Source organism: Microcaecilia unicolor, chromosome 8 (assembly GCF_901765095.1).
Source record: "Microcaecilia unicolor chromosome 8, aMicUni1.1, whole genome shotgun sequence".
Classification (NCBI taxonomy): Eukaryota; Metazoa; Chordata; class Amphibia; order Gymnophiona; family Siphonopidae; genus Microcaecilia; species Microcaecilia unicolor.
This window is the reverse complement of record NC_044038.1, coordinates 169780334-169792606: the sequence shown is the minus strand read 5'-3', so window position 1 is coordinate 169792606 and position 12273 is coordinate 169780334. Positions and strand designations below refer to the sequence as shown.

Sequence of the window (12273 nt, the reverse complement as noted above, 5' to 3'; positions counted from 1 at the left end):
AAACATTTTGCTCTTAGGAAGTGGCAGTATTTTGGAATTTGAGATCATTTTTATGCTTTGTTTGCTGTCCAGCAACAGCAGTGAAAGTACACATTTTTAGGCCTGTCTTATTAATAAACATGAAGGAGCAGGAGTTACTGTAGATGAGTTTTCTTGGAATAGCTAGATTTCATGAATTTTTTTGCTGGCCCTTTTTTGGAAGTTTTTACTGAAAATGTTGAATTTTTGTCAGTCTTATAGCTTTTCTGGGAAAAGGTTTGAGGATATGTACAAATAATGAAATACTTATAATTAATCCAGTGATATCCTATATAATAATTCTCACCACCAACGTTCTAATGTGGGACTGCCTGTGTCCGTGGCTGCTGGAGTTGCTGAGCTAGGCTCCGTAGCCAGGATGACATCACTAACAGCTGATTCTCAGGCAGGGGGAGGAGTAGGTACTCCTCCCCCTGCCTAGGAATCAGCTGTCAGTGCGCCGCTCCCTGCCATTTCGGAGCAAGTGGCAGGGAGCGGCGCATCAAAAACTACAAGCACGGCACCACAGAACCCTCCCCCCTCTGCGCATCACCCAATCCCCCATGGCACATCAACACCCCCCCCCGGCGCATCAAACCCCATCGCCACCCGCAAATGCCAGTAGTAACGCTGTCCGGCCGCTGCTACTGCTCCAAAAGAAAGAAGCGATAAATGTTTTAAACCAGCCCAAATCATTCCCCAAATGCCTGAGTCTTACAACTCAGTCTCTGCAGCCGCTCCTCTCTCGCCTGTCACGGCACTGCGCTCCTCCGGGGTCTTACTCAGGGGCAGTGACGTGGAAGCGAGAGGAGGCGCGGCTGCAGAGACTGCGTTGTAAGACTCGGGCATTTGCGAATGATTTGGGCTGGGTTTAAAAACATTTATCGCTTCTTTCTTTTTGGTAGCGGCCGCTGCTGTTCAACAGGGGAAGCAGCAGTGGCTGGACAGCGTTACTACTGGCAGCTGCAGGTGGCAAGGGGGCTTGATGCGCCGGGGGGGGAGGGGAGGGTCCGCTGGACATGGATGGCTGGAGGCGGGGCAGGGAGAGGGAGGTGGGGAGGGGGTTCTGAGACCAGAGAGAGTGGGGGTGGGGAGGGGGGCCCTGCGAGAGGGGGGTGGGGGCTCACACTCACTCACTCCACTGTCTCACATACACTCTGTCTGACACACTCCCTGTCTATCACACTCTATCTCTCACAGTCTCACACACACAGACTCTCTGTCTCTTATACACTCTCTCTCACACAAACACACGCTGTCTCTGGCTGTCTCTCATTCTCTCTATGACACACACACTCCATCTCTCACACACACACACTCTCTCTCAAACATACACATTACGAGGAAAACCTTGCTAGCGCCCGTTTCATTTGTGTCAGAAACGGGCCTTTTTTTACTAGTAACATAATAATCCAAGTCAAAATGTTAAGTTATATGTTGCTGGACAGGGAACCAAGGAAAGACCTTTAATATAGGCTGGAGTTTGATCATGTAATTTGTTAGTCAGTAGATGTCTAGCTGTATTCTATGAATTCTCTCATGAGAGACTCCTGAGAAAATTAATAGAAATAAAATAAGATGATACTTTTTTTAATTGGACTAATTTAGTACATTTTTTGATTAGCTTTCGAAAGCTAATCAAAAAATGTACTAAGGGGCCCTTTACTAAGCTGTGTAGGTGCCTACTTACACCCAACTTGCGTCAATTTTGACTTACCCGCCCGGCTAGCACGTGGCCCTTGCGTGTAATTTTATTTTTGAGGCGTGTCCGCTACATGTGCCGGAAAATATTTTTATTTTCTGGCACGCAGGTGGTAATCGGGCATTTTACGCACATAGACCATTACCACCCGGTTTACCGCGTGAGACCTTACCGCTAGTTCAATGGCTAGTGGTAAGGTCTTAGACCTAAAATGGAGGCGTGGCAATTTTCATTTTGCCGCACGTCAATTTTTGGCAAAATTGATAAAAAGGGCATTTTTTACAGGTGCGCTGAAAAAATGATTCTGCATGCGCCCAAAATGCACGTCTACACTACTGCAGGCCATTTTTCACTGCGCCTCTGTTAAAGGGCCCATAAATTAGTCCAATAAAAAAGGCATCTTTGGGAGTTAAATATGTTTTTTTTGTACCAGACCAGCTTAAAGCTTTCATAGACCTGAAGAGGGTGTCAGGGCAATGATATGTTTATAGGCTGAATAAGAAATAAATGTGGGTGGGCATGGGCCTTGTTAATTTTATATTACTGTGATTTCCTGATTTATTAGTTACTCTCCCATATTTGTGGTCTAAGGAAGGGATAAATGCGATGGTATATAGTTTCTAAAAAATTTCGTTTTTCCTTGTTTACTCTGTTAAGAGAATATTCTGCCTTGTAGTTTTCCCTGAGTTACATGTAACAAGTTTATTACTTGTGTAATATAATAAAAGTATAAATGAAAAAAAAAAGTATCATCTTATTTTCTTTAATTTCTGTTTGTTACCAAGATTGTAAGCTCTTTGAGCAGGGACTGTCTTTCTTCTATGTTTGTGCAGCGCTGCATACGCCTTGTAGCGCTATAGAAATGCTAAATAGTAGTAGTAGTAGTAGTAAGACGAATCACCTGTCTCGATTTCTGTAAAGATCATCTAGTAGGGATACAAGGACAGTTTCTGTTCTATAACTGGGTTTGAATCCAGATTGACATGGATCTAGCAAGTTTATCTTTTCTAGCCAATCATTGAGTTGAACACAAAACTGTTCTATAAGTTTCCTTAGAAGTGGGATGTTGAATACTGGCCTGTAACTTTCAAGTTTGTCCTGATCATGGTTGCTTTTCTTAAGCAAAGGGTGAACCACTGCCCTTTTAATGCTGTTGGTAGTTGCCCATTAGAAAGAGAGGAGTTCATAGTTTTTGTGACGTCCTCTATGAGGCCCGTACTTGCCTGCTGCACTACCTTTGATGGGCAAGGGAGCAGGTAGTTGGTTGAAGGTCTCTTAGGATTTTGTCCAGATTCTCCTCTGTCATTGGGTTAAAAGTGTCCCATCTGTCTTTGTCAGGAGGAGGTTTGTGCCCTCCTGGTTAACTGCTTGGAGACTGCGTGGGACTGCTTGTAAGTCCTGGGGTAGACTTTTGATTTTGTTGACAAAAGTATGCAGCAAAATCATTGCAGTTCAGTTTAGACTGGGCAGGCTGGTTCTGTTGTGGGGGTTGCAGTGGGCTGTTTACTATACTGAACAACTGGTTGAAATTGGCAGCCTGTGCAATGTATTGAGAGAAATATTTCTCCTTGTGTTTTGTCAAAAATACCTTGCATGTGTTTTTTACCATATTGGCTATCTTTTCTTCCTTTTGCATCTTTGCTTTCCGGCTACTTTACCAGCTTCTCTTAGCTTTTCCAGATAGCATCATAAAGTAATCTGGAAAAAATAAGTCAATGATTCTCTAACTCTGCTTCTTCAGGAGCAGCATTGGTTACCATTTTGGCTTGTATTAAGATCATGATGTTGACCCATCAGGACACAAGGATCCTCCTGTTTGCATTCAGTTTTCCTTCTTTGTCACCTGTCTGCTCGCTCTGCTCCTCAGAGGCAAACCTTTTTGTGATTCCCTTCTCATAAAAAATTGTGGTTGGATGATTCTCAACATAGTGCTTTTAGGTTGGGTAATGCCTACCTTATGATATCCCCACCCCCCCCCTCTAGACACGAGGCCCTCTTATTGTCTCCCTATTTCTACCCTATAATTAGACAGTAAGCCTGCTCGGATAACTTTGTTTATGGGTGGGATAGCAAAATCTTTATTAAATTTGGAAAACTCAAAATTGCTTAAAACCATGTTTGAGCAATCTTTTAATATTTATGGTTTTTTTAAAATGAAATTAGGTTTTCTGTTTTAATTAGATCCTTGAGTGGGATTTAACCTTGATAACCAGTGATTCAGCAGAGAAATTTTTTATGTATTGTTGTACAGTTCATTTTTTCTCCTTTGTGGTTGTATACTGTTTTTCTTTTACTTGGTACATGAAAGACAGTATATCTATATATCTCTCTATATAAACGCACCTCCAATGTTCTAATGAAGCGGGAAGCCTGACTCTCCGGAAGTCTCCAAGTTCTAAGTGTGTAGTTGTGTAGATCGCTGTTTGCCCATGATTGTCTGCCCCGCCCTCGCGTCACAGCGTGATGATGTTGAGGGCGGAGCAATGACACTCACCGAATCGCATCGCTCACCCTACGCACGTCATACGCAACAGCTGACCAACCACAGGTGGGAGGGCGGGTGCACAGCAGCGAATCGATGGGGCATGGGAGACAGGAGATTCGCTGGGTCCTGGAAGGGGGGGCACGACCCAGGGAGAGAAGAGCATCGGTGGGGGAAAGGGAAAACAGAGAATCGCTGGGTGGCTGGAGGAGGGGCACAGGAAAAACTAGAATCACTTGGTGTCTGAGGGGGGGGCAGGGGAGCGAGGACAATCGGTGGGGTGGCTGGAGGGGGGCAGGGGAGCGAGGAACAATTGCTGGGTGGCTGGAGGGGGAGCCGGGGAAGAGAGGAGAATCACTGGGTGGCTGGAGGGGGAGAAGGGACACGAGACTCGCTGGGTGGCGGAAGGGGGGGCAGGGGAGAGAGGAGAATCGCAGGGTGGCTGCAGGGGACAGAGCGCACACACTCGCACCCAGCAATCTCACTTTGTCACAAACACATTCACTCTCTCTCTCTCTCACACACACACACAGTCACTCTCACACACACTCTCAAACATACACACTCTGACAAAAACCTTGCTAGCGCCCGTTTCATTTGTGTCAGAAATGGCCTCATTTACTAGTAAGCAAATAAATATTGCTGCTTGCCTTTCTCTTTCTGTTTATGAAGATTACCTTCTTTTTCCCTTTTTCAGCTATAATTTTGAAGACCATTTGTTTGCCCTTAAAATGGGTCCTTTCAGTTTTTCCCCTACTGCTTTTCTCTACTTCCACAGATGTCCCATCCAGCTACTCCTCCTTGAGTATTCCCCTAACTTGACAAAGTTCTTTTTAAAAATTTTACTTTTATGAAATCTAGAACCTTCACTTTTGAATGAACCCTATCTACATGTGTCTTAATATCAATGTGGTATGGATGCTGGATTACCTGCTATACATCAGAAATGCTCTTCATTTGTAACCAATAGGTCCAGTACAGCCCCATCCCACTGTTGGAACAGTTCTCTCTGTAGAGAATCCAGGATCTCCCTACTTCTAGATGATCCAACAACATGAATACTGCAATTAACTTCTGGTATAAATCACCTATTAGCAGTTCTTCCCCTTTTGTAGCTGTATATTGAATATCTTAATTAAATATCTGTCTGCTTCTCCTTGTGAAGGAGGTCTGTATATCACACCATTCCCTCTTTCCAGATTAACCCACAGTACCTCTTCCTTACCCTTTTAAGTCCTGCAAGTCATGATACCTCTCCTCCTTTTCTTCCTACCCTGTTTTACTGAATAGATTATAGCTGTAAAGCAAAGCTTATCCCGGAGATGGGAAGGCGGTAGAACTAGAGGACATGAATTGAGGTTGAAGGGGGGCAGACTCAGTACTAATGTCAGGAAGTATTTATTCACGGAGAGGGTGGTGGATACATGGAATGTCCTTCTGCTGGAGGTGGTGGGATGAAAACGGTAATGCAATTCAAGCGTGTGGGTTAAACACAAAGGAATCCTGTTTTAGAAGGAATGGATCCACAGGAATCTTAGCGGAGATTGGGTGTCAACACTGGTAATTGGGAAACAAAACCAGTGCTGGGCAGACTTCTACAGTCTACGCCCTGATCGTAACTGAATAGATATGGATTGGCTGGAGTGTTTAAGGGGGCTTCAACGTTAGCTTCAGAACTTTTAGTACAAGAAACTGTGCTGGGCAGACTTCTATGGTTTGTGCCCTGAGAATGGCAAGGTCAAATCAAACTCTGGTATAATATAAAGTTTTGTATACCATGTAAAATGAGTTTATCTTGTTGGGCAGACTGGATGGACCATACAGGTCTTTATCTGCCGTCATTTACTATGTTATATGTTACTCTTTGGGGTTCTACATGGGAATGTTGCTACTAATTGGGATTCCAGAATCGTGTAACTCTTTAGGATTCCAGAATCTTCAGAACTTTTAGTACAAGAACAGTGCTGGGCAGACGTCTACGGTTTGTGCCCTGAGAAAGCAAGGTCAAATCAACTCTGGTATACATATAAAGTATCACATACCAAGTAAAATGAGTTTATCTTGTTGGGCAGACTGGATGGACTGTACAGGTCTTTATCTGTCATCATTTACTATGTTAGCCAAGTATAACTATATCTTAGTGAACCACATCTCTGTTGTGCCATTAAATCCAAGTTATCCTCATCATCACTGCTTCTGGGACCAGAACCTTATTCCCATACAATGGGTTAGAAAAAGTGGGAGGATCACACCCCCACCCAGTAGATCAATATTCATTGCTTAATGATAATACTTTTTGGTACAAACAGTTTTAGTTATGCAACACATGACCGTTGAACACATACTGATGGCCTTCAGCCTCCGGGTGTTCCGGGATGGGGTGAGATAGGGTCAAATGCATAGTCTTATTTCCAGTGACCTGACGGACCTGCTAATGGGATAGAGAGAATATGCTTTTAGCACATGTGCTAGACATTCTCCCGGTTTATGGTAGGAGTGATGAGAACAGAGTGGGATTAGCCTAGTGGTTAGAGCACTAGGCTGACAACCAGGGAAAACCCGGTTCAAATCTCGCTGCTGATCCTTGTGATTTTGGCAAGTCATTTAACCCTTCATTGTCTCGAGTACAAGCTAGATTGTGAGCCCTTCAGGGACAAGGAAATAGCTAATGTACCTGATGTTATTTGCCTTAGCTGCTACTAAGAAAGATGTAAGCTTTATCCAAATAAATAGTCTTTCCCATGGCCATTCACTACTCAAGTGGTATGAAATTATGCCGCGTTCGCTGCCTGCCCCCTGCTCTTCTTTCTTCTTTGCTCCTCTTGTGCACACATGATGCTCAGCGGTCTCCGGTGCAGCAGCGGCATGCACAGGAGGAGCAAGAAGAAAGAAGAGCAGGGGGCAGGCAGCGAACGCGGCTGCACCGGAGACCGTGCTGAAGAAGGCTTCGGCTGGTGGGGGTTGGGGACCCCCCCCCCCCCCCCGCCAGCAAAGGTATTGGTGAGGAGAGGAGGTGAGGCGGGGGGGGGGGGGGGGGCGAAGAGATGGCACTCAAAATGTGCCCTCAACCTCGGGCTCTGGCCCCCTCCCCCCGTGAGGTCTGGCTACGCTCCTGGGTCACACTGTTTTTCCTTTCCCCTCCTACTGTTCTCTAGACTCTCTCCTCTCTCTATTCTTCTCTTCTGCTTTGCTGCTACGTATCTAGTTGAATGACTTGTATAGAAGAATCTCTTTCCTGGTCCATCATTGTAGTTCTTTTTTACTTTTACAATAATTTTGTTTTAGTGTGTAAACCACCCAGATCTGCAAGTTAACTTGGGCAGTATAGCAAATTTAATAAACCATAAACCATGTTAGTAAAACTTGCATTCCACCATTGAGAGTTTCCCCCGATATGGGTGTTCAGCAGGTGTGGTGATGGCATCAGTGATTTACACTGATAAAAACATGTCCTAAAAATCAGTGGAATACACTGTGGGCTGTGGAACAGAGGTGTCATTGAGCAAATTAGCAGATGGAGAAAAACTGAAAGAAGATGGATATCTGAGTGAATCCCTCAATGTGTTTAAATTCATTCCTGCACGGTATGCTGCCTCTTTGGGCTGTGATCTGGTGGAATTGCTTGGGGTCCTGCCTCCTCATTGCTACCGTACAGCTTCCTGCAAGTAGTTAACACCGACAGTGCAAGGTTTAATTTCCACAGGGCCAGAGGGCTGAGCCTGAGTGACCTCTTTTGAGCATGTGACTCCATTAGTTTGCATTGAACAAAGGTTGTAAAATCATTTGCGTGTATACAGAGGGACCAGCGCATATGTTACATCTTGCTGTTTTGTTAATACTGTTTTTATATGGTGAAAATATCTCCTTTTAACTTGCCATCCACAGCATTAAGAATGTGTAATATGTCTTTTATCAGCTTTTTTATATATAAATGCTTGGGGTTGATTGCAATAGCGACAAACTAGGTGCTATGAACTATTTTATATGAAATGTTCTTTCCTGCAGCATTTCCCTGCCGTTTGCTTTTTCCTTTACCCCATTGTCTTGTAGAGAAAGCCATTTTCAGCCCTTAGAGACATGGTTATCCCCAGCCAGATGTGGTCCATATATTAAAAACAGCACCTGTGGCTGATAGCAAGCAGCTTACCATAAATTTACATGGTAACAAGGATTATGCCTGTCAAGACTCTTGAAGAATGTCTCCACTTTAATTTGATTTCCAGTATTGCTGGAGGCCGTGATCTTAACTTAGTCTTTTGCTGTGAGCTTTATAGCGACACGGTGCCTATTAAGTTTGATTTTTGAAGTGGAGGTCAGAGCGAGGGCACCCTGGCTGTGGTCAGATTGGAAACGAACTTCTCTGACGGGTTCATTCCCCATGTGCAAATCTTATTCCCTCTCGGGATGTGATTGTGTGGAGAGATGTAGAGGATGTTACTGGTGATTAAATTGAAAGAAGGGTCACAGAGGGTTTGTTCACGTTCAGAATAAAACTATATTGTGAAATTGAATATGCACAACACACACTGAAGTTATTCTTTTTGAACTTTGAAATTTTTACTGAAAATACATATTGAGCAAGATAATGTAGTAGATATTTCTAGCCATTTTCAATTTAGAGAGTCAAAATGCCATGGCCTTTCCTTCTTTCTTCTGGGTTGTCGCGCTTCCATGGAGTTTGAGATTGGTAGAAATGCCTCACTTAACCGCACCCAGTGACTCTTTGCACAGCAGTGCCCTCTATGTGCTGGTGGTTGAAAGCACATGCATTGCATGAACTAGAAATATACCTAATAGGACAGAAAAGAAAGGAGACCTTGGGAAGGTATAATAGTAAGGAACTGTTGATTATTTGTAGTCTGTTTGTAGCCTGTTGTATTCCTGTGTTAAGCTGTTTTTCAGCTCTAAGTGGATGACATAGAGGCAGGGGCTAGTTAGGAGGAATTTCTCCGATTTATAATGCAGGGGTTATTTCTCTGCATTATCCTAAGCCCTTTTAATCATTCTCCATCTGCTCTCATGCTTCACCTGGGGTTTTCGATAGGCCTTTTGTACTGTTCTTGCAGTTAGAAGTAAAATAATTGAGTTGATATAAATCAAAGTAAGTTAGAAGTTGGTTGTACCTATTTGAGAAGAAATCATGTTTCTGTGTTTAAAACAGGGTGAAGAATGGGTCCCTGGCGTGATTCTCTTATTAGAAACAGACTACAGAGAGCTGAGTATTTGTGATCTATAGTCTCATATCAGGCTCATCAGAATATCCTTGGAAGGTTTTAGTCCAGGTGGAGCTCGCTCTGTATTTAATTTTTGGGCTCTCTGTAGCAAGGCAAAGCGGCATGTTGCAAATAGACAGAGAGATAAAAGGGAAGAGTAAACCTTTTAAATTTAAATATTGTCACCAAGGGAGCACCAGCAATTCTATTGAACAGGAGTTAGTACAAATGGAGCCTCTTCCATTTGCATCAGCATAACGAAAGCTGTGAAGTCCAGGGGAATGAAGAAGTGTGAGCAATGGAGCCAGGAAGATGTTAAAGAGGGTGGGAGAGAGGATAGAACCTTATGGTACTCCGGAGACTAAAGAAAAGGGTGCAGATTCGGACATATTGTTAGGGATGGTATAGACCTGGTCGGAGAGAAGGAAGAGAACCAGGGAAGAGCAGTATCGTGGGCACTTATCTGGGAGAGGCCGTTGTAGTAGGAGTACATGATCAGTCGGATCAAAGGCCGCGGTAAGCTGTAGGGAGAGAAGTGCTCAGTAATATTACGTTTCCAGTGGTAGCTTGCAGGGGAGCAGCACGTATTGTGATCTTGAGATGGCTGACGCTGGTATTTGGTGCAAGCGTAGGGCGTGATGATCAGTATTTATTTAATCAAGCACTTCTATACCACACAATTCAATAGTTCTTAGTGGTTCACAAAATAAACATACATAAAATCCAAATTGTATTCATAGAACTATACATAAAACCTAAAACAAAATTACAACTAATAAAAAAATTAAAACAACATTCTGATATTTATTTGTTACATTTCTACCCCACATTTTCCCACCTATTTGCAGGCTCAATGTGGCTTACATAGCGCCGTGGGGTGAAAGCCTCCTCCGGTGAAGAAACAAATATAGAGTGATGCTATTTTAAATGAAATAGATATGTACAGACACATTAGAGAAACATAGAGAGGGAAGTTATATAAAGTTCATAACAAATTTGGGTTTCTTTGAATTGCTGGATTCAGGTAATTAAGTTGGGTCCTTAGGATCTGCCTTTTTGAACAGGTAAGTCTTTTAGTGATTTCCGGAAGTTGAGGTGGTCGTACGTAGTTTTCACGGTTTTGAGAGTGCATTCCAGAGTTGTGTACTTATATATGAGAAGCTGGATCCATGAACTGATTTGTATTTGAGTCCTTTGCAAATAGGGTGGCGGAGACTTAAATAAGAGCGTGATGATATTCTCTGCCATCTTGATTTTTCAACCATCTTCTACTCCATACACTTGTTAAAAGAGGTCAAGACCCACCTCTTGTTTAAACTTCTTTACTTCCTGCAGTTTTCTAAGCCTCAGTGGTAAATTATTTCACAAAGTAGGACCTGCTACTTACAATATGGTGACTCGATACTCAATTCGATCAGGCAGCTCAGTTTGAGGATATATCCAAATACAACTGTTGTGCAGATCTCAACGATCTTGCTGGCGGATACATAGGCAATTTACAGCCAACACTTCTGATACGTGACCAGTTAAGATCTTAAACACTAGAAGCAAAATTTAAATTTAATATGATAGTCGATGGGTAGCCAATGCAAAGATTTCAAAACAGACATGATACGCTATATTTACTAACAACTCAACAATACCCTAGCCAATTGAATTTTGCACAATTTGTAAAGCCTGGAGCTGAGATTTGGGACTGCCAAGCAGTAAACCATTACAATAATCAAAACACAGCATTACAAAACTCTGTACCACCGACCTCAGCCTGGGGGTTTTATTCCACCCCCCCCCCCCCTTAAAAAAAAATCTGTTTGTGGATATAGGAATATTGCATTTCACAAACCACTTTCATTGACTGCCTTTTGATTTGGAAAATTGCATTCATATCTGTTCCCCCTCCTACCTTGCAGCATATCTTCATGTGGAACAATTTTGAGCTATTTGGAAGATCTTATTCCCCTTTCGAGTAATTTAGTGCTGTGGGCAGGTTTTTTGAATGAGTTTTGACAGCTTTTGAGAACAGTGAGGCATTTCTTTTGCTGAGGGCAATGCTGGCACATAGAAGCTGCTTCCTCTGTTACTTCCTGGTCCCTTTACAGTCGCCCTCTTTACAGAGGCCAAAAAAATGGATTTGGATTGTGAATTGGTTTTCCATCCCAGCTCTTATCACTTTCTGCTTCCCCAGACTCATGAAAAAGCTTATTTAAAAAAAAAAAATGTTGAGTGTGGTACTTAATGGTCTTATAAATAAAACTTGAAACTGCTACAGGTGTGGCTATTTAAAATGGGCTCGTTACTTGTCCAAAACATTGTGTGAGCCACTTAGCGGACACACATTAATCCAGCGCTTGTCTGTTTCGGGCCTTTAGGCTCACTGTTCTACACAGGGACTGTTTTGAAGTTAGTCCTAGATGTGACCTTCCACATCTGCTCCCTTCACAGTAGGAATCTCCACCCCTGGTTCCCTGTCAGGATGGATTAATGTGACACAGTGCAGGGCTCACGTTGGCTGCAGTCAACTTCTTGATCAGAATTATTTCTTTCACAAAACAATCACATTCGCTAAAATGCTACATCTGCTCTGACAAACACTGGCTGGGCCCCACAGTTGATCATGTGTGTGTTGTGGCTCTGTGTTTTCATTTGTTTTTCATAAAGCTGTAAACCTCTTAAATAGATCTCGGTGGATTTTTTGTTGTTGTTGGTTCTCTCTGCCTGTCTTTATCCAGTTTTATTGGGGGCGGGACTTAGCTTCATTTAATTCTATAATATAATCAATTCTGACTCGGGGTTTGGAGGCTTACAGGGAATTCTATTTTCCTATAAAATTGTTGAAAAAAGTGATTTACTTTTTGTTC

At 43.0% G+C, this 12273-nt stretch overlaps 1 protein-coding gene across 1 annotated transcript in view; it reads left to right on the top strand.

Moving 5' to 3' along the window:
• Positions 1 to 12273, top strand: part of PCBD2 (pterin-4 alpha-carbinolamine dehydratase 2) — a 39957-nt gene that overhangs the window by 3140 nt on the left and 24544 nt on the right. The gene's annotated exons all lie outside the window — the stretch shown is intronic.